This window comes from Solenopsis invicta, chromosome 6, assembly GCF_016802725.1.
Source record: "Solenopsis invicta isolate M01_SB chromosome 6, UNIL_Sinv_3.0, whole genome shotgun sequence".
Lineage (NCBI taxonomy): Eukaryota > Metazoa > Arthropoda > Insecta > Hymenoptera > Formicidae > Solenopsis > Solenopsis invicta.
In genome coordinates, this window is record NC_052669.1 from 9,264,811 (window position 1) to 9,288,082 (window position 23,272).

Below are 23,272 nucleotides of genomic sequence, written 5' to 3' on the forward strand. Positions count from 1 at the left end.
CGTGTTCTACATTTGACAAAATCGTGATTGAAAATTCTAATATTAAAAATTAAAACGTTTTTTGGAAATGATAAATTGGAAATAAACTAAGAAATTTTCTAAAATATAAATTGATAATAAAAAAATAATGACGAGTAATCTGTTAGCAATTATAGTAGTAATTAACATAGTAGTAATTAACGTATGACAACCGAGAAATTTTCGAACAGACTAAACGTTTTATATCTATAAAATAAATCAAGCGCGATTCTTAATTATTTTTAATTAGATAAACTTTGAATTCTTTATTGTCTGGAAAAAATCAAACCACCAAACGAATCGAGTGTTCATCATCTTTTCAACTTGGAATAATTTTGAATAATTAATAAATAGTATTTTGTAGTTAATTGATACATGAATTATTTACTGCACAAAATATCATTGCATACATTTCTTGAAATAAAGAAGTTTAAAAACTTTCGTAATTTTGAAGAACAGCTTGATTTCCTTTGTATAAAATGCTCGGTGCATAACTCTGCTTTCGTAAAAATTTAGAGTCAAACTTTCCGCGAAAATGGCAAGAATTCTGGTGCAAGAATTTTAATAATTGCATTGAATACATAGAATCATACTCCTCATCGACATATAAATTTTTTGTTTCTTATAAATTATTGGAATAACGACATTTTCAAATTATGAAGTTTATTTTAGTAGAAAACGTTAGAACGGAACGTTTTTAAGGATCAAGTTTTTACAATGCACGCAGATAAAATAATTCGGATTAATTTTAAAACTATTAATTTTAAGACAAAACTGCAATTTAAGATACATTAATATTTGAAGCTAAAAACTCAAATTAAGTACGTTAATATTTGACGTTAAAACTTCGGAAATAGGAGAAAAAAAATACGCGTTTAATTACATTCGACTAGTACGAAAGTCGCTTTTTCCTCCCCAAAGGAATATTATCTTACTCACTTCATCAACCGTGCCTGTTACGGAGCGCTTTGCATTAAAGTCATCCGAGTTTCGCGCAAAGATTGGCTCTAAGTTTTCTCAAATGCGCGACTAATTTGTGCGTTTCTCGCGATACCCCGTGTGCCAGTGAAAAATTCATCGTACAGCGGATGGATATATAATACCGCACGATCATTCGAAATTCATCTGCACTTTCCTGCCCGACCTCTTTCCATAATTAAGTTAACATGTTCACATGCCGCTTGATTGGATGCACCTATCTGGAGATGCAATTTTCGATATCGCTGCGCGCTCTGCACGCGCGTATTATCGTCCAACATACACTCGCGCTCGCGCCGTGCACACGATCGCGAAGGAATGCTCTACGTCCTTGCCACGCGCGAACCGCTTTACGCTCATCTTCTCATGCATATTAATATTATTCGATGCGAATCGCGAATCGCTCGAGGTTCCTAAATCACTGGGCCCTTGCGCTTGAGAAGCACAACATCGTAAATAAACGAAATTAACGTCGCCATTATCGGCTATGCCGCGGCGGGAATAAATTATCCTCGACTGCATCAAAGAGTAATGAGGACCGTGCTGCAGATTCATCACTGTTTATTGAAAAAAGAGAGCGGTACCGCGGAAACAAGAGAATCAGTCCGAGTCGCGCGAATATTCCGCGCGCATTGGGAACGACGCGACGGTTGTTTAATCCGTTTATCGAACGGAATAACACGTCGTGACAGAAAACTTTTAAGTAGGTCTTATAATTTACATATTTAAGCCGGCGGTTTCGTCATGAATAAAATTATAACATTGATTTGCACAAATACACAGAGATACGCATTTGCATCCTTGAATCTGTTTCGCGCGCGTTGCCTCGCGTTGATTTTCACGGTTTGCATGCATATGTATTAACATTACACCATGTAAACTGCGTCAATATCATAGTTGCGCCATGCCGGAAAAGTCTTATACGCGTCTATTGTTTGCATTAACCAATAGAAACGTAAAGCTGTTTGGCCGCTAACACTCGCGCGAGATTGAAATATTTTATTTACGAGAGAAACGTTGAAAATTCACGAATATTCGATGCACGCTAACTTGGTTAGCGACCGTAGTTATCTCGCGAAACCAGCGTTGCTGGTATATAGGTTAAAAATTCGTATCAATTATTGATTGCTAATTAAAAATTTCTATCCGTTCGCGGCTACTTCTCGCAATTATCAAAGTTCCGGTCTACGAGTTATTTAGCATCGCACTGCAGTAATTAAAATGGAAACGCGTCTCGCATTGGCATATCGTTAATCAACGGTAATCGTACGAGTCGCGAATTTTATAATGAGTGAATCAATTATTTTATAATGAAAGAAACGTTTAAATGTGTGACAAAAAAAGAAGGAGAAACAATATCTGTAGCTCAAATCCGTTACTTTGAATGAAATTTCCTCGTCATATATTTATTTAAATCGCGACGATTTAAGACAAGAGGAGCAACTGCTGTTTTATAAATGTACATATACGTTTCATGCTATCTTAATTGCCAAGACGTTAGCCTCGCTTATGTTAATTAAGTTTCCGCTGTAACAAGTGTAAAAAGAGAACATGTATCGTCCACTTATTTTATAATTCGACCTGATGAATTTAAATATTGCATGCAAAGTCGTTGTCAGGCAGTTTGCGGACATTTGAAATAAACAATAGTATTGGCTCATTTTTTAAATTATAATTATCCAATACTTTTATTAATTGATTAATTAATTAGTTTCTTGGTTAACTAAGATTATCCGTAGGGTGTTTACTCAAAGAATTCCCTGAAAGTTTTCAGATTTTTCAGGAATTTTATTCAAAACTTTAAATAAAAGAATTTTTTCTAATGCAATTTATTTGAAATAAATTTATTTTATTATAACTTTTAATGTTCCTTAACCCTTCGTGGTCAAAATGACCGCAGCGTATTTAACTGATTACCATATTCACGGTTTCCGTTCTTTAAAGAAAAAAAATATTACTGAACGTTGTATTTTAAACATTGTTACGTAAAAAAATACGATTTCATAAAAATTTTAATTGTAACATATTAAAAAAAAAATTGCTAAAATAAACTTTGAAAAAAATGAGTTTTATTTAAAAAATCATAACTTTGTTTTTATTTCTTTTTAGAAAAAAATTGAATTTGGAATCATAGAGCGTTGAACTTTTTGGGGGGTCAAATTGATCCCGTGTGACCACGAAGGATTCATCGCACAATCATAAAGAAAGGCCACTTGAGTTTTCAATATTAAATTTGAAGAAGTATTAAAAAGATATATTGCACTAAATTAAATTAATGGTTCTTGTACTAAATAAATATATATTTACATTTAGTAAATATTTTATTAATATTACTTGAATAAATATTTAGTTATTTTTTCCTCAGTGCAAAAAAATATTTGGAATAAAGCTGGATTACAGAAGGTGAATTCAAAGGTTCCTCGTCCAGGAGTGATCCACTTAGTTACAGACAACTGCGTGCGATTGCAAAAAAATACTTTGAATAAAATGCAGAAAGCACTTTTGATCCTCCTTTTAATCATCAAACTTCAGGAACGACAAACATAAAAAATCGATAAAATTTATTTTTGCTCGGGACAGACACTGATATATTTTGTGCACTTTTCACTCTTGTCACCCCGATCAAATTTCCTGGTAGTGTACTCTAGTTTCAGATATTTTCTCAATCAATGTAGACCCACGAAACATTGGATATTTATCTTCGGGAATAGACAGAACACGCGAAAAAAAAACCGTCAGTGACGTGGATACAACGTGCATACTTTTATATACGACTATCGGTAAAAAAGAAGGTCGATCTAGTTTCAAGTACGAAAATAGTGACAAAAGATAAAAGAAGATGTATCCCTGTGTGCTAGTACGTTTCTAACGGCACTACAAGACAAAGTGCGACTGCAAGCTAAAGTGCTCAGAGGGTACAAGCGAACACGAATCGAGGATTTCCGTGAGATTGACGGCAAACATGTTTGCGACCGCACGGTGACTGGCTATTTTCACGGGAAGTCCACTTGCGCTCTCGGACGTGCAAGTGGCTCGAGAAATTGGCCTCGCAAGTTTCTTCTTCGGACCGCAACAGATAATCCGAACCGCTTTAGAAGATGATACGCAATCTTTATATAGAATGTTCGAAAAAGCTGATCTCGTTGTAGCAACGGACTTTACAAACGATGCTAAAATATTTTAAACTTTACACTTACTTTTGATACCGTGTTTATAAAATAATTATCGTAATTTGAAGGACCCTCCTCAGTATTTTATACTGAGAGAGGTTCAACTAACTCGTGATTTTTTTTTTCCTAAGTTTGAAGATAATCCGGGATTCTGTTACTTAATGTCCAAAGTTGAAAAGTTAGAAGCACTGAGAACAAACATGAGCTTTGAATAGTTTTATAACAAGCAGCTTTTTTTTTCTTCCCAACAGTTTCTTTCTACGATAACGAACAAGGCGAAATAAATAATGAGATAAAGCACTGATGTGCGTTCATAACGTAATAACACCTGAATTTGACCAGGACGTTCCGAGGACAAATCGTCCCCGACATAGAAATGGTCACGGAAATCTTAGCGATATCCGTCATGGCGCTCCGAGAAGGAATAGGTAATCCAAATCTCTTTAGGAATCCCATGCAGTCAGGTAGACGATATATTCACGTTCTTGCAAACATTACGGAGGTCTCTCATGCGACGGAGCAACTAAATCTCGCGGTACGTAGCGATGCGCTTCGTTTTTTCCCTTCTTATTTTTTCTTCTTATTTTTCTTCTTATTTTGATCGTCGAAATGTCCCGAGAAATTTGTTTGCCTTAAATACGACACGGAAAGTCGTCGAGTTTAAACACGAACTTGATAAATTACCGCGTGCCCGTAAACTGCTGTCTCCCTTGCAGCACAGACGCAACATGTAAAACGCGAAACAACAGTATTGACAAAGTAAAAGCGAACAAAAAAGTAGTATGAGCTATATATATATCCTTTAAATCATTTTCTGCCTCAAAAAAGTGTTTAAACTATTTTTCTCATAACTTGGCATAATGTAATTTATGTATCACGAATATTACGAAGCATTTGTATTTTCTACAAACCGCGTGTATGCATTAATAGTGATTTAAGTGATTACAACTTCCAAAACTTAACAATAACTATTAGAGATTCTTGCTGAGAAGCCGTCGATAATATCGAAATAAACTTTAGCTTAACAATAAACGCTCTCAATATGGATACTCTCGCGGGTTGGCGATGGCATGGAAAATCTCACTCGAAGCCAAAGTAAGGCACATTTACGAGGTACTAAATGGTCGACGCTAGAAGGAATTCTGATATACCGTGGAATCGGTCGTTCGTAATCCAAATCTCCTTAGAGAAACGAAATGGAACTTTCCATAAAATATATTTCCTTTCCTAAGAACATTCACCGTCGAATCTTATATAACTTACTGCCAGCAAGTTTATACTACCGCGCGCGCCCCAAGTCATCGCTAATAGTAATTGCAAGAGCCATAAGAAGTCACACGTTGCTGCTAATTCACGATTTTTTCGCAAAATCGATTGACATCCACGTTGTAATTTATCGTTTTACAAAACGATTCCCTTTTATCGAATTGTTATTGCTAATCGTGCAATAATTGCAAGAACCGTAAGAAATCGCACGTTGATGCTAATTCGCGACATTTCCTTGAAATCGATTGGCATCCACGGTATAATTAATTGTTTCACGAAACAATTCAATTTTACGGAATTATAATATGCAAATATTCATTTCCAAATCACATTTTCGCGTAAGTGAGAAAATATATGCGTATTTCTCCATCCAACGATTTCGGGCTGTTAGTAATTGGAATATAATTTGAGGTTTACTTCGCAGCTTTGCGAAATTTGAGGGTAAAATAACATCCTGAATCTTGAGATTTGCCAAAGACCGCGAAATTGACTTATCTCATCGGCAACATGCGGCTAATTCGGTAGATGATTCGGTAACAATGTTATTTGAGCTCGAGATGATTTTATCCTCGCCGCGGCACGTCCCTGGCGGGAATGGTATTGCCAGATCGCGAAAACGACGATGTAACATTCCCACATCGCTTCGGCCGGAGGTACTAAACTCGCGCGGGTGAGAAACGTTGGATATCAGACGCGGCTTGTCGGAAGCGAAACGATGCGCGCGGAACCAAGGCGTTCTGAAAGGTATTTCGGCAGGAACGGATGGCTATGCGGCCTGCCAACGTCCATTGAATTTCAAGCGAGTCCGTTTACCGAGGTGAAGAGAGATGAAGGAAGAAAGAGAAAGAGAGAGAGAGAGAGAGAGCAGAGGTCACGTTCGCGCAAGTGCTCTCCGCAACCGAGCGAGAAGAATCGACCCGCTGCTAACTTCGATTTATTTCCTTCCTGTTGGCACCCATCTATCTTTTATCGCACTTTTAATTCGATCCTTTCGCTAGCCCATAAGCGAATTAGAAAAATGAGACGGCGGCTACGCGCCAAGAAACGACGATTTCGCGCCGCGATGCTAGCTCGCTGCTCGTACATTGTCAGAAACGGGTCGATAACTTCATAATACCCACACACCCCGTTGGCGCGCGGTCTTGCTCGGAGAGATCGCGAAGACAGGATGTAAAGATTGAGCGTTAAAATAAACGGTTGCTCCGCAGTTAACTTTCGTAACTATCCCTTTTATTCTGCATTAGAACTCATAAAACTTTCGAGCCCGCCAAGTTCCTCCTCCATCTCTGATAGCTTTCCATGTAACGTTGCGGCAAGCGAAACTTTAAAGAGTGCTTTTAACTAACTCCGAAAAATCGAGTTACGGTACAAAAACTCGGTGCCACTCTACGTGTTTCTAAAGTTTCGGCAAAATCATCGGTTTTGCTGACGCTTTTCTCCGCACGCGATTCCTTCCGGGAAGATTTTTCCGCGCTCGCTGTGAAAACTTCCCGAGTAAAATAGAGTGTTTTAGGATTACGTCGTGTATATACTCTTGAGAAAGTCGTCACGAAACGGGCGAATTACATCGCATTTTTGACATTAAGCTTGAAAAACTTGCCGTGTATTCTAAAGCAAATTAAAAAACCTAGCTCTGGATTTAAAGTTTCTGCAGTAAATATCCACGTGGGAGGCGTACTTCATGTAGAAAATATGTGAGAGCTCGTTATGATATCTCAACTTTTCATATAAGGTTACCCCAAATAGTTCGGGTAACGAGACATCTGAAGAGTAGAAATTATTTTGCGCACTGACCTACAAACAACCAGTCGATTTTCTGTCATTACATAAATAACAGAGCATTGTATTTAAATGCAAAAAATTATGAAATTAATAGTAGCCTGTCGGACATCTAGTTGTCACCTGTCAAGTATTCTTTCGGCAAAAATAAATTACAAGCATTAAATAGAGGAATAATAAGCATAAAAAGAAACGGAAAAGACAGGTTGAATTATTTTATAGAAAGAAAAATAAAATTCTTTTTTTATTTTGACATCGTGCACGAGGAAGAAAAAAGAACTGCATAATTTCTATGGTCACCTGTCATTTACTCTTTTACAAAAAAAAAAAAGAATAAATATACATGAATCAAAAAGAAGAAAAAAGAGCTGGGATTTTTTTTAAAGAATTTTTTTATTTTGATATCGTGCATACGAAAGAAAAAAAGAATTGCATTTTAACTCACTTTTATAGTACAATTTACAACAGTGTATTATTTTCTCATGCTCTCTCTCTAATAATTCCTGGATGGATGGTTTCAACATCCATCTTTGCAATTTTCTCATTTTAATTGTCAAAATTTCAACGAAGAGTAATGTTCCCCTGCGGTCAATCTCTAAGTGTGACTATGTACGTAAGCAACAAGCTTGGTAAAGTCTTTACGCACACATAAGCACACGAGAAATATTTCAATCGATGCTAATCGCGAAAGCAAAACCTGGCGTATCAAAATGCACGCACAGTGGTTTTTGATTTCCAACGAAAAAAAATTATTTCCGGACGGGTATTCGATATAAAGCTTCAACACGACAAATCCCCGAAACGCGCACGGGATTGATTACGACGGCTTTTCCGGCGTTGATTCGTCCGCTGAATTTTTGATATTCGACCGATATTATTTATTTCGCGAAATCTCTCGCCATTTCGTATATACGCGGGCGAGGTGCATGTGCATCTGAGGACGGCAGATACTTTAATGCAGTATTCAGACCGGCCGAGATATCGTTGACCCGCATCCCTGGGAGCATTTCGCGGCCGACGTCGCGGAAAATTGCGAAGCTACGATGCGCTTATGTATCTCCGCAGCTCGGCAAAGTGCAGTTCAATTTGCGTGCGAACGAAGAGAAATGCGTGACTTTGTCGTTTGTCTAAAGCTACGTTTAATACGAATTACGATCGAACGAATATATTTGCGGTCGTGTACACGTACGAGAATTTAGGACAAGTAGATGCGTTCAATCGCGCTCGCTATTGCTCTTGATCGAAACATCCAGAACATTGTTGAAAATTTATTGCGGATACGAACGGTTCATGATGTCTAAATTCCTGAATATTCTATTAACATTGCCATTAATATTGAAGAGCTTGGCTGTAACGGTGAACTAAATCACATTTTGTAATTAGTTTTATTCTTTTTTTTTTAGATGATACCTTTGCCAGTACTTTTAATGAGTCAACGTTTATTAGCTCGTTTTGCTATGCTCATAGCATAAACGCGCTTTAAACCGCGTGACCTGATGAATTTGCAGCCGAGTAGACGTCGGCAAAAAGAAGAATTAGTTTACGGCTATGATGAGAAACAAGAGAAAGGGTGAAAGAGACAATTTTTTCCAATTATTATCATCGGCAAATATATTCGGGATGCATGTGCAAAATCTACCAATTGCAAGAATCACCGAAACGAAAAACTGTTAAAATTCTGAAAATTTTGAAACATATTCCATTTGAAAATTCCTCCGTCTATGAAATATAAATAAATTGAATAATAAAATACATGTAAAGAAGTTGAAAGATTAAAAAATTTAATCTTTCAATTTCTTACTTGGATTTTTTAGTTTAGAACAATTAAAATTCTTTTCAATAAAAATTAATTTAATGCAAAAAAAGCAATTTCTAGATAAGTATAATTTCTAACTATTAATTTGACGAAAGAATTTAATATTTAGATAGAGCTGTAAAATGACGAGCGGATATATGACAAGATAAATTGTTTCAGATCTTTCTGATAATGTAAAGAGTCATGACAACAGCAACGATGCAGAAATGTCCTTTTTATTACGTCGTTGAGCCGTATTACAGAAACATACCTATCGAAACTTGTTGCGTCTCGGCTACCGCCAACCAACCTATTGACCAACGAATGAAAGACCCTCTAAAGAGACCTTGTCGCTCGAGATTTCTATTAAATTCTTTTAATTAATCTCTTCTTGAATATACCCTTGATGTCCGCTTGCCTGCCCGCCTCAAAATCGCGCGATCCTCTTTTCGAGGATCGCTACTCGAATGAATCGAAACTGGAGAGCACAACTCCACGCCCTTTTATCGACGTAAGTGGCAATCAAAAGAAGTTTTAGTGTGCCCACGACGGGGAGGTGGAAACTGCCACATTGCGTCTTAAATATTAAGAATGGCCGAACTCAAACAACGAAGTGAGAAAGTAATCGCACAAAAGGAGCACTAAAAGAGTTTCACACATTGAAAAATGCATTCTAAACTTAATTCTCGGGCTTTTATTTGACAGTCCGGATTTCATTTTTCATTTCGAACGTATTTCAAACATATTATTTTATAATGCGTAATTTCTAATCGTAGCTCTGAAATTATTACCATTTGCATTTTGAGAAGTTTACGGAAACTAATTTATCGTGCAAAAGCAACCGATAATTGCCCACGTCTCTCGTAAATTAAAACGATTAACAATGTTTCTTTCCTCGATGTTTCGTACGACAACGCAAATACGTGTCTATCATCACGCGTATAATTACTTATTACGGATCTATGGCTCACCGCACGACGCGTTCAAATGAGCGCACAGCCAATGCAATTACACCAAAGCGTAGCCACATAGTGAGGTATCGGAGCAGAGAGGACAAGCCGTAGAAGCGAGACGAGCGAGAGACACGGGGAACCATACAAACGCTATTCGCAAATTCGGTTCTGCTCACACGGCCAGGACTATACCAGAATCTGGTTGTAAATTCAAACACGTACGTCTATATTGATCACATGAAATATATCTCTTTGATCGTGCTTGGAAATCCGCTCCCGATATGAGCCTGCAAATCTTAGCACGGAAATAAAGGTGCGCCTCCATAATGTACTCGACTACGTAAATCGAGAGAGAATTTTCCATATTAAATCACGAGGGAGCAATCGGGCGATAATGTATTTAGGACATCCGACGCTCACCTTAATTGAACGCGTATATCGCAACACGCTGTACCACTTATTCAAATAGTGCTTCGCCGCGCGAATGGCGAACATGTTGACACTGGTTAGTACTATGTGTCCGCAAACCAAGAGACCAACTGTTCCATTCACTACCAGAATTACTGTCCATCTACGAATTTACAAGGAGAGAGAGAAGGGGAGACAAGATCCGATCTACTCCGAACTACTATCGACGTCTCGACGCGGTAATGGTCCTTGAGCCGCGCTTACACACGTGCATACACACGGTGATGTGCAATAATAACAAGATGTCTCTGCCTCGCTTTCTCTCCCCCCCCCCCTCTCTCTCTCTCTCTCTTTCTCTCTCAGAGAAAGCGCTTCATAATAATAACAAAACTGCTCCGTAAAGTCAAATTATCTTACGACAATAACTTGCTAAGAGGCGGTTGCGAAAGATGAAGCTCATTAACAATAAGATTGAGAAGCTGTTTGTAAGAGCGAGATCATCATTACAACTCAATTGAAAAAGAACTTGAGATTGCTTAAAACTTTTCATAATAAGTTGATTATCGTATGGCTTATACGAGATTTTCGATAAACGGAATACTGTATCTACATATACTACATATTTCTCTATTATCTAATATCTATCTATATTATATACTACATGTAAATGACATATATAATACAATAACAGATAATAAATGTATGAACATAATTATAGAAATGAGTTCATGAAAATCTTTCTACAACGCTATAACCAAGAATACGAGTTATGTTAGAATAGATTCCAGGATTATCGTTGAATCAATAATCAATAAAGATAATTAGCTATCGTACTTCCATTATCTAGTCACTATAATTGTCGCAAATAAACTATTGCAAATGCAATCAAATTACTTGAAAGTCACTCCTTGTCTTTTCAAACGAATAAAAAAAAGTATTGGATATTGAAATTAAAAAATACCTAAAAATAATCTTTTGCATTCTGCATGTATAGATAGAAAGTATTAAATATTTTAATCGCTCTTCATTAGCTCTACGACGAATCAATTATAAATTTATTAGTATTAATATTTTATTTCATAAAGTATGTTATATGATAAATGCATGTGTGCATAGAAAATTATCGAAATTTTTAATTAATTTGTAATTAAATTCTTTCTTGATAATTATAGTAACTGTCGCTATTTGTAAGATTTTAATATTAAATATCTTAATAATCTTAATAATAACCCTTGAACAAGAAATATGGAATAATGAAGTAGAGTAATAAAATAACTAAGTATAAAAAGAACAAGGTTATATTATTGTAATATATTTCTCTTTCTTCCTCTGAAAGCAATTTCACAAAAAATCCTACATGTCATTAAAATTCCAAAATTGTAAAATACATTTTTATTAAAAGAAAACAAGTTCATCTTTTTAACACATTAAAGAGTTGATCATTAAATCAAATTTTGAAAAATTTCTTCGATTAATATGGAAAAAATCTAGAACGTTGTAAAAATTGTACGATATGGAGAAAAATTTAACCACGATTTTTAATATGTACAAATACATTTTAATACAAACTTTTAACTGGCTATGCTTCTTCGATACCCTGGAGTGCAATTACTCCCGTTGTAACTTTGCAGATCGCCACGCACGTTCTACACGCGCGGACCGAGATTCGATTAATTAAACATGCGCTACGATTAACCCATTTCTGAAGCTGCTCGAAACGCCAGCAAATCAGGCAAATATAAGAGAATGTAGCTTATATGTGTGTGGCTGCCTCATACCCGGCGATGTTTTATTGTTACGGGTGGATCATGGGTTAAATTAATTATTACTTTACGCATGGGAGCCGACCGTGGTAAGGATAACGTGCTTTAAAGATGCAGTTATTATTTTACAGTTGCATACAACGTATTGGAAAAGTACATGAACGCGAGCATTAAGCGCGAGAGATTACAATGGATTATCGTTGTAAGCTCATCTGTAGCCGTTCGTTTCGTAAAATGTCAAAATATAATCTCTTCTTTGCTCCAATATAGAAATTTCCCGATAAGTGAACGGTTAATTCTGAACAATCTAGTTTTCGAGTAACTAATACTGAATTCGTCGTCGAATAAATCGTCAAGTTCCAAATATAACATAAATTATTTCAACCAATTGTCAATAATTCCGCTTGTTATGTTATCTTGTCATATCATTAATATAATTCCTAATGATTTGATATCACACCAACAATAGTAATTACTTTGTAATTACTTTGCTTTAATTTATATATCCCATGACATATATTTTATTTATTTGTGTTAGATATAAATTAAGGTTGGATAATAAAAGTTTCTTATTTATTTTACTCTCCTCTCTTCTCCATATCGGAGAAATATATTCTCTCGTCATTTTAAAATATAAATAGAGTTGCAAAAACATTTAATCGTCGTTCCCACAGTAAACGTAACTTTATTTTTACGAAATTACCCTATACACACATACACGCTACGCGCACGCGCAATCTGTCTTTCGATCTGTTGACGACAAACAAATTCGAATAAAAAAAAAATACAGTCAAATACAGACCCATTCGACGAAAACCGATAAAGTTTTAGATTCGCAATGCAATATATTTTGAATCAGTTATTTACAATTTATTAAAGTTATCTCTCTCAACTTGCCACAGTTTATTCTCAAAATTACTTTCAAACTGATTAATACGCGATCGTAACCGAACTGAGATAACCACGTTCACGCTAATTCCGCGGTCTAACAGTATCGCAAAGTTCCGGACGTGCGACGGTCGCAATGCCGATGTGGGATTAGAGAACGATGAAGTGAAATCGCGGACATTTAATGCGAAACCACCTTCAACCGCCACGGGTCCCGCGGGTAATCGCGGGACGAAGTAGCTCAGATTGTCCAATCACGCGTCGAAGAGCGGAAACACAACGCGTACAGTAGACAACGATGGACAATAGCGTTCTCCATGGACCAAACTATAACGGTAACACCTCGTAGCCGTCGTCGTCGCCGTCGCCGTCGCCGTCGTCGTTGTCGTCGTAGTAGTCGTCATAGTTGTCGTTGGCACCGTCGGCGTTTCCACGGTAGGGTGGACCAAATCAAGTTATATCGTCGCGCTGAGCGTCCATTATAATAATTGCATACCCGGGACTCGGATCCATTACGGTGGTCCACCGACATTCCCCTGAACCGGAAGTCGAAGCTGTCCCACAGGAGACCGCCCGGAATTTCAAGAGGAGAATTTCCCGCGTGACTGCTATTTCGCGACTGCGTTCGGACGTGACGTCCACCGTAGTTGAGAACAGCGCGCACGAATGTCTATGTAAAGCGAGATCGCTCAAAAATCGATGTACGAAGTTCATTGAAGTGTCCTTCGACGTATCATGGATCTCGATGGAGTCGGAAGAGGGAATTTAGGAAGGTTAACGTGATCTTTTACGTAAAATTCGAATAACTAATTTTATGGTAGGTGTCGTTATCGCGACAGTCAAATCATCAGTATTCGAAAAGCTGTTTCAGCACGTTGCTACCTTCGCTCCCTGTCATGCCTTTTGATAACGCGTATTGTTAGCAACATCAGCGGAAATTTCAGGCGTAAATTTCCGAGCCTTTGACGCCAAGAAGAGAACAGTAAAGTGAATAAGAAGTCTATACCTTATCTTAATTTACATCGAATTGACATTAAGTCAAAAGTGACACGAAGAATATGTTAAAGCGCAATTATTGCAACGACGTTAAATCATCACAAATTAAATAAGCAATCTAATACAATAAATATAAGAAGCAATAAATGAATTTATTTGATATACTCTGTCACTGATTCGAATTTTTATTTTAAATATTTATTCGTGCGAATTCAAATTCATCGAACGCGATCAACTACAGGATATAATTTAAAAAAAAACGGATCTTTTTGCATTATTCTTTTTTATAAAAATTTGTTTAATTGTTTTTACCTGATTTTTTTCCGTTTATAAGCATAAACTTAAATTATGTGATTATTAATATGCTCACAAAAATATCACATTAGACCACGGCGACAGTTTTATTATTTACATACTCGGCTTGACAGTTCTGTTGGCCAGTTTGTTTTCTGTTTATCTCGCGCAATCACTTTAGAATTATTTCGCAGTATTGTGCATCATCTCGGAGAACTCTATTTTCAAACTTAAAATTAATTATTCATAGTTTTCCTAGCGATACACTTTATGCATATTTTATGTATTCTGATACAGTTTGATACAGTTACTTGGCATATTTTATTAATCTTTTATGGACAAATAAAAGAAGGGCAAGAAAATTAGTAAATAACAAGTTATAAGTTTAATAATGTTAAAAGTTCTCACTGAAATTGTGATACATAATTCTAAAATTTTAATTTTTATATATATGGACACAATTTTGCTGGGACATGATAATAAATAAAGAAACAACAGATGAGAAAGAAAAAGTAATTTAAATTAAAAAAAGATTTTATGTAATTATATAAGACGGAATATTGAAAGATATAAAATTACCGTGAACAAAATACTATTGAAAGTCTATTACAACTCTGTCGATTATAAACGATTTCGCAAAGTATTTCTTTACTAACTGAATGATTCATTCAGTAAACGGCAACGCTATTCGGATTAAGTCTAACTAATTCAAAACGTTTCAGCACTACTGACGTATACGAAACCGACAAGAAAGTTAGTGCAAAGACGTATAACTACCAACGATATCAACCTATCAGCATGCTCTCATTCGTAATCGCAGTTAACTTTTAAATAGACTAAATTAATCATCGTCATCTATCCGATGAATTCATATGCTTCGCTGATTATTGAAAGAAAATGCTAGTATTAATAAAATTTTGTTTCGTCTTACACAAAAGTAACTAATATTTCGAACCATTCGAAATCTGATCAGACAGACTGAAAGATATACTTTTGATTCACTTCTTGAGATATATATATATATATATATATATATATATATATGGTAAATACGTTTCTCTTATAATAAAATGGTAACATATAATCTCTGCTGACTAGAATGTTATGACAACTTGCAAAGTTATAATTACAAAAACATCATCGTGTATAATATTCCTGTTTTAATAGAGCAAGATATTTTGTAAAGTAAGGTTACGTTATTTTGTTCTCTGCGTTTCTGCTTTAATTCTAACACGTCAAAAAAATAAAACAAAGGGGAAAATAACTCATAGAAACTCGCATCACGCTAAACATTCGCCCATATTAGTTTACTCCATGTCCGGATAATATGCGAAGTACAGATAAATAAATCTCATTGAAATAGCGCCATCTAATTTTCACAACGTCACTGCATGTCAATCACGTTCGTTATACGACCGTCATTAATTATGCGATTCTATATGCAGGGACTGGTGGCCCTAGTTATGAAGTGCTGCTCGCTAAATCCCCTTTGGGTTTTAGGGATCCGAAACGAGGTTTGGAGAGATAATGACGAGAACAGATAGCCGCGACAAAGCCTGCCCTCGTGCGATTGCATTTCACATATCAATCTGGCGAGATCTTTTTAAAATTGTGGTCTTTAGTGGATGCTATTAAAAACCACAATCCCATAAGCTCAAAGAGATTTATTAGCCGCTCAAAGAGAACAGTTTATATCAACGCTAATTCTTTGCAAATGTCTTTGATATCGACATGGTTAAAAAAATATATTAAAAATGTACCTATTAATATTTAAACGTCTCATATATGTATATAACGAATACTGTTGTCTGATATAATCTTTCATCTCTCAAAAATTGTACAATATCAATATAAAAAAAAATAAATGTATAAAAATACGAACCTTGTGATCAATTAAAAATATTTAACCATTACGAATAAATTAGCATTTTACACGTATTATTTCGGGTAACAACGGACATTGAACGCATCAATTTGAGTTTTCGTCCCTTCCTTGCAGTCTCCCGGACCACTAGCTCGGCCCACATCTCAGCGTGTTTGCATAATTTATTCCGGTGACGTATGCGCACGCATTATGCCACGACTTGAATTAACGGCGCCCGTTCACCGCGAATAAATCGCTATAATTATCGGTGCGGCCGAAATGAATTGTACTTGCAACTCGCACGCGGTGCCTCGCCGTAGTTTGCACGCTGCTGGCCGAACTTACTCGCTTTCCGACCGATTGGCGCGGACTTTCGGTGAGTTCGGTTCTCTCTCTCTCTCTCTCTCTCTCTCTCTCTCTCTCTCTCTCTCTCTCTCTCTCTCTCTCTTCCTCATCCTCGCTTGCATTCGACCTTACCTAAAGATCCATCATGACTTTCCTGTCAGTAATTATCGTTGACTCACAAAGCAGCTGCAAATTTGGTCGGAATTACCAGAATACTTTGAGATTATCCCTCTCACGGTGCTTTGAATATGGATGATTAGATCGCAAATGAAGTGTATCAGATGCCTGAAAAGCAGTACTGCATCGACTACTTTTCTTTCGATTGATGTAATATATTCTACAATGTTCTAAATTCCTCGCAATTCCCATGAATTTTAATTTTAAACAAATATATCATCAGCCGTCACGTTTCTGCGTTTAACGTTTAGCAACACACACAAAACCACGAAGACAATTACCATACAACATAGATGTAAAACTATCATATTTACATATATGTTACACAGTAGTTATATCCGTGTTTGCTGGGAATGTCTTGGAAATATAACGGCTGACACACAAGAGCCTCGAACTAAAATCTATTATAATGAAATAAAATATGAGATAACTGAGAAACCTCTGAATCTCTTATAAGTCAATGATAAATTACAAACTGAAGAACTGCCTTTTGCAAATAATTAATCTTTAAAAAGAATAAGTTGTTTTAAAGTTTTTTTACATTTTTATTTTTCTTACTTTTTGTTTTTTTTTCTTTTTATTTTACGTTACCCTGTGGTATTATGATAATAATTATAACAAATTGTACCATCATGTTAAAAGTGTATTATGTAGAATAATTTTCAACAAAACATCTTGACAGTTTCAAGTTGCACTCAAGTGTACAAGTATCATATTAAGAATTCAAAAACTACATTATTCGGGCGCGTGTAACTTACACCGTGAAAGAAGATGAAGGTCTCGAGAACACCGACACGTAATACACAAGACAATACATAAGTTTTGCACAAACAAGATGGAGAAAACGATTTATCAGCGAAGAGAACAGAGTTGGAATATGTTGCCGTGAATTACTTTTCTGCACGCAACTAACGTAGAATATTTCCAGAAGTCTAAATTCTATACCACATAATTCAGCGATAACGTGATTTATGCATCACGTGAAAAAAGCAATCTGTTGTTGACTTTAATAAAAAAAAAGTGTAATTCAAATTTTTTTCAAGTAAATAAATTGCATAAACTTCTTTGAATAAAGAGACATTGGCTAACAAAGTATCGTTCCACTTCTGTTGGCAGCGAAAGTGTATTCGAAGTCTCGAACCGAGTAGTAACATTATTATTACTGGCCAGATCTAATCGAGAATAATCGATTCATAATCTCTACGGTGACGTATTTCGCGGCTAATAATACAACGTCTACATGCGCGATTGTTCGCGAGCGACATGGTCGACGTAGCAAAGTTCGCGTTCTCGCAGCGCTCGTGCAATTAGAGTTTCGCAGCATGTGTACCACTGTGTTTGCAATGTGTCGGCATGTCTTGCCGCAAAGAGCGAGATTAATTGGCGTGAATTACTCTGGTTGCTCTATTCTCAAAAGCGAGCGCGACTCACGTTTGAACCGTGCTGCCGATCGCATCACAAATCGCGACCTGAAACGTACTCGGCACTTTGCCACGCGATACATGTGTTTTGCGAGCTTGCAACGGAAGCACAAAGTGGAAATGTAGGTAGGAGAATTGCTCCTCTCTGAATTTTTAACGATTCTTCGAACGCGAGCGATAATCACTGAAATAGAAGAGAGACCGATCTTTACCACTGTTGGCGCTCCGTCGTTTAGTTAACAAAAACTCAACTCCGAAATTCGATACGTCTATTATTGATGCTAAAGTGACAGCCATTCTATTTTGTATACCCTTAGAATTGCGAATGTATCAACGAAATACAATTTATTAAATTTTTTACAATTCTGCCAGAAATCCGCAAATGGTCGAATCAAATTGGTAAATTTGATAGATTTGATATAAAAATATCATGATATAAAATCGACGTGTATTGTATAAAAACGTTTCAATATCCTTTGTACTGTGTACTGTTATGCATAAGTATTGTTTTGTAATAAACAAAACGTGAATATTGAGAAGAATAGAAAATAAAAAAATGGAAGATTCATAAGCCATCGTGAACATAGAATTCTTCAGGTCACCTGATCCAATTGCTCGATTAGTAAGTCAGTAATTACTTAAAATTTACATTATTGATCGTCTAAAAATACCGCAAAACGGAGAACAGACAAAATTAATTGAAAACTGTTATATTATAATAATGACAAACGTTTTCACATTTTCATGAAAGTGCAAACTGTGATGCTAGAAAGTGGTTCGTAGTGCAAATATACTTTTGTCAAATTAGTTCTACAAAGTAAACAAAGTAAAGTTTTCAGAATAAATTATTGCAAAAGTTATAAATTATGTGACTGCTTTTATATTTACTTTTTCAAGATCGCGGATTTAAACTTTTCGTATTAACAAATGTGAATTTCAAAAGTGAGCAATAATTTAATATTTATAATGTATTTATAATGAAAAAAGCTGTTAATTTTCGTAAACCAAAAAGGATTATATATATCTATTATAAGTTTCCACATGAAGAAAGTCACATTTTGAGGTCACTTCGATTTCGAGAGAGGATTTTTGTGATGCAATGAGCCTTAATTATTTAATGTACGATGTACTAATCCTTCTACTGACGCGCACGGATTCCACGGTACCCTTTTACGAATGTTTCTCGCTTCGCTGGCGGCAAAGAAAAAGGAAAAGAAATCACGCGAGTACTCCATTAGCGAAAACGAACGTGCGCGGTTATCGCCGCCGGCTGGATTCTTCCTATATATTGTCAGAGAGGAAACTCGTAGTTGCAAGTTACCAGACGTGCGGCGTCGCATTCACCCATGGAAACGCTCAGAGGATGTGTGCGAGATCCTTAAAAAATTATGATATTTCTACATACGATATGCGTCTCGGCTAAATTGAGGAACGTCCGAATGAAGCAGCATTGAAATCAATTTTTCGTGTTGATTTATTAATTTTATAACGCTAGCCGCGAATAACATTAGCTGATGAGTAATGTCAACTAGGCGTTAAAGGGGGGAAAGTCATGTAATCGGCCGAAAAAAGCTGATTTTTATTAATCTTTTTTTATTAATTTTTTTAAACAAGACTTTTAATGAACTGTCCATAACTTTTTTCACATATCTCTTATAATTCGTAGATGTAAAAAGATTTTTAAAGCCAAATTACGTAATGACGCTTGTTCTCCAAGTTTTGGTTTCGGGGTCAAGTGGCGTACATGCAGTATCTTTTTTATCTCATCCTGAAATAAAAAATCGAACGAATCTGTCTTTTTGATAAAATTGCACATTGGAAGAATCCAAATCTCCGATAGTAAAAAATACTAAAATAAAAATTGTACGCAATTTTGAAAAAAATGTCGAATTTTTGTATAAACTTTTTATTTTATTTTTTTCTTTTCTTTATCACGTGAAAAAAATAATTTGGATAGTTATTCTTACAAGTTTTATAGGTGGAAAATTTAGTGAAAAATAAACATGCACAGTCTCAGCCAGATTGATCGAATATTTTTTTAGTTATATTGTACGCCGTTTTGAAAGACGTAGTTTCGAGAAAAACACGTTCAAAGTTTGAAACACGCACTTGTCTGTAGCATCGTTAATATGTCGATCTTCAATGTGAGGATTTGAAATTTGAATTCTTGAAATGTTTTGATACATACATACATGTATATAATAAAAAAAAAATCAATTTTTACATGATCTTTCCCTCTTAAATGGCCATGAAAAATAAAATACTGCTCGATCGATTCACCTGATATATCGATACGTGTGCACATGAATATGCCGTATATTCGCGCAAAAGAATTTTTTCTGTGAATCGAACGTAACTCGAATACACTAATTAAACGCAGAAACTTTTTGTTTGTACAGTCATTTACTTTATAAAAGTTTCGCACAAACTAAATAAACCATATAAAAGATTTAAACCAGTTCTTGCTGGAACAGTAAAAAACTTGTTTCCTTGATATCAGTGAATAACTGAGCATAGTGGCTGTAACTGACTTTTCTTGTCGAAAGTCTGATCCAAACTGAGAAAATATTAAAGTTTTATACATAATTGATGCGTTACGTAACTAGTGTATTACTATAACTAGAATATGTACAATATATCATGTTCTGGAAACTTTTATATAAAAATATTCTTAACTTCCTTTTTTGGATAAATTTGAGCCAAATTTTCTTTTCATTACATTTTCAGCGATATTCATTTTACGCGAAATGTAACAATTTTTAGAAAATCCATTAATAAAACGCAGTTAAAGATTTCGTACTAAACTCGTGTAAAACGTATTAGCCAGGTATTCTTTTACGCGACTTATTATTCTAAAAAAAGTCTATATGCTTTTCTAGTGAAATGTTAACGCGTCTTTCTTCCGTCGGAATTATCCGAACGGATAAATAAAACACGAAAATATTTTTTTTTTACGGATAATCCGTTGAAGTATGCAGATGGTGGACGTGAAAGAAACTCGTTGGTACAGAACAATGAGAAAATACGAAAAATTGTGATACACGCTAAACGTGGAACTCCGAGGGTAGAGTGCATTTTTCCCCCTCGCAATCACGGCTTTAAAAATGCAGGACGCGCATCGCGCGATGCATCCGCTAAAGACTACGTGATGTTTGGCTAGCGGTACTTCACGCGGTAATTACCGGCGAATTTGCAACCGTATGCCGGTGAATTCCCACGAGCGCGCAAATTGACTGTGCATAGTGTTGCTTTTTTTAATTGTACAAAGAGCTATGCAGTCATCAATATTTCCAGATGCGCCTCACGATCGAATAACGTGATTGTTAAGTTAGAGTATGCATTTTTTTTTCTTTCTCCGGAAATATAATACATTCTAACTTTAATTGCACGTAACGTTATGTCAAATGTTAAAGAGACAAATTTTCTTAAATTTACTCGGGTACAGAATTATACTGACGGATATAATGCATTTATCTTGACTTAATTAATCTTGCAAAGATCTAAAAAGAAAGGCAATCTCCATATTTTATAAGGAAGAAGGAGAGAATTTGATTTATTCTTTTTATATTGCGTAAAAAGATTAACTTGAAAGAAAAGGAAACGCGGGAAATAACTTTCTCTTGTATTCTTTTTACATTATGTCCACGTGTTCCTCTCATTTTTTTTCCTCAAAGATACGCGAAAACTAATAATAATTCAATCTATAAACGGCCACAAATATTGCCAGTATTACTGATCAAAGAATTCGTCTATAATCGGGACAAAGGCATTATGCGAGGTTTGATAAAGGAACATCGAGGCGGTTATATAGCTAGCAATACAGAGTGTTGTATCAGGAGAGAAGACCACTCGGCGGTTTCTCCATGATACAGCAATAAACTTGGAATAGCTTGTTAGCCGGAGGCGTCCACTAGCAATCGGGAAGACAGCCATCCCTTAACATCGGAATGCAGAACTTTAATTAAGATGTAACGCGGTTAAGTCAAGTGGCGAATTCCTACATCGTGTCCCGAATTTGGATCTTATGACGTTGCAAGGAACACATAATATTTTCAACAATTAAGAACATCGCCCGAAGTTGACATATTGGCCGAGAAACATCAATGTTACTAAGAATATCTGGCAAACTAAATCTTCTTTTGTTACACGCTGCACAAACAGAATAAAATTGATTTGTCACGCCACTTAAATTATTACTGTCCCAAATTAATAAAAACAAAAATTACTATTCTTGGGAATGTTCTGGCAATAAAACATCAAGAATTGTTTCGCGTATTGCGTAAAAAGTCGACCGCGCGGCACAAAAAGAGAACTTAAAAAGCCGATATGTCTAGGCAATGAAATTTTCTTCAACGTATGCGTCAAGAATCAAGTCTTAATTCGATCACGCAGATAAGGGTAACGCGGTGCCACGCGGTGTCGCTCAGCTCGAGCCGAGCTAATACTGATCAAACAATCCATCACCCTCGAATAACTCGGCTTTCCGCGCTGTACAGACAGAGAGGGAGAGGAAGACAGAGAGAGAGAGAGAGAGAGACGTTGTCTGGAGGGCGCGCACGGATAAACGGGTGTCATGTTGTCTATATAGAGAACGAGAAAGCGAGGGTTGATAGAAGAAGAAGGTGGAGAAGGAGGACGAGGCAAGTAAGTTTCGCACTCTATCAGGAGAGAGGAGGCCACGGGGTTTCCTCGGGGCGGGTGCTGCGGCGAAGTTCGAATGGCTTGTTAGCCGGAGGGGTCCGTATCCGTAATCGAGGGGGCAGACTAGTTTGCGCGCGCGAGGGGGCATGGACTAGTTACATCATCATGTAGCGTGAGCGCGTCTATGAGCTCCTCCATCACCACCACCACCACTACCAGCACTACCAGCACCATCACTACCACCACTACTGCGATAAAACCATAACTGACCCGTCACTAACTTGTCGGGATACTGGCTACTGACGAGCCGCTGATTCATAAATCAAATCGCGCGACTTTCTCTGCTCGGCTCGGCGCGGCTCGGCCCGCCCGGCCTGATTCAGCTCAGCTCAGCTCGGCTCGGCGCTCAGCGCGGCTGCGGTCACGCGAAGGTGCCAGGCCGCATCGTTTAACGTTGCCACCGACTCCAATGCCGTACGAGTTAGTTGGCTCGATGCGCGCGGCCGGATATCCGTA

General features: G+C 36.5%; 1 protein-coding gene and 1 long non-coding RNA gene across 10 annotated transcripts in view; one reads left to right on the top strand and one right to left on the bottom strand.

The window, feature by feature from the left end:
- LOC105196855 (collagen alpha-2(IX) chain) overlaps positions 1-23,272 on the top strand; it is a 229,835-nt gene that overhangs the window by 139,564 nt on the left and 66,999 nt on the right. The gene's annotated exons all lie outside the window — the stretch shown is intronic.
- LOC113003830 overlaps positions 1-23,272 on the bottom strand; it is a 222,774-nt gene that overhangs the window by 130,105 nt on the left and 69,397 nt on the right. The window lies entirely within an intron of this gene.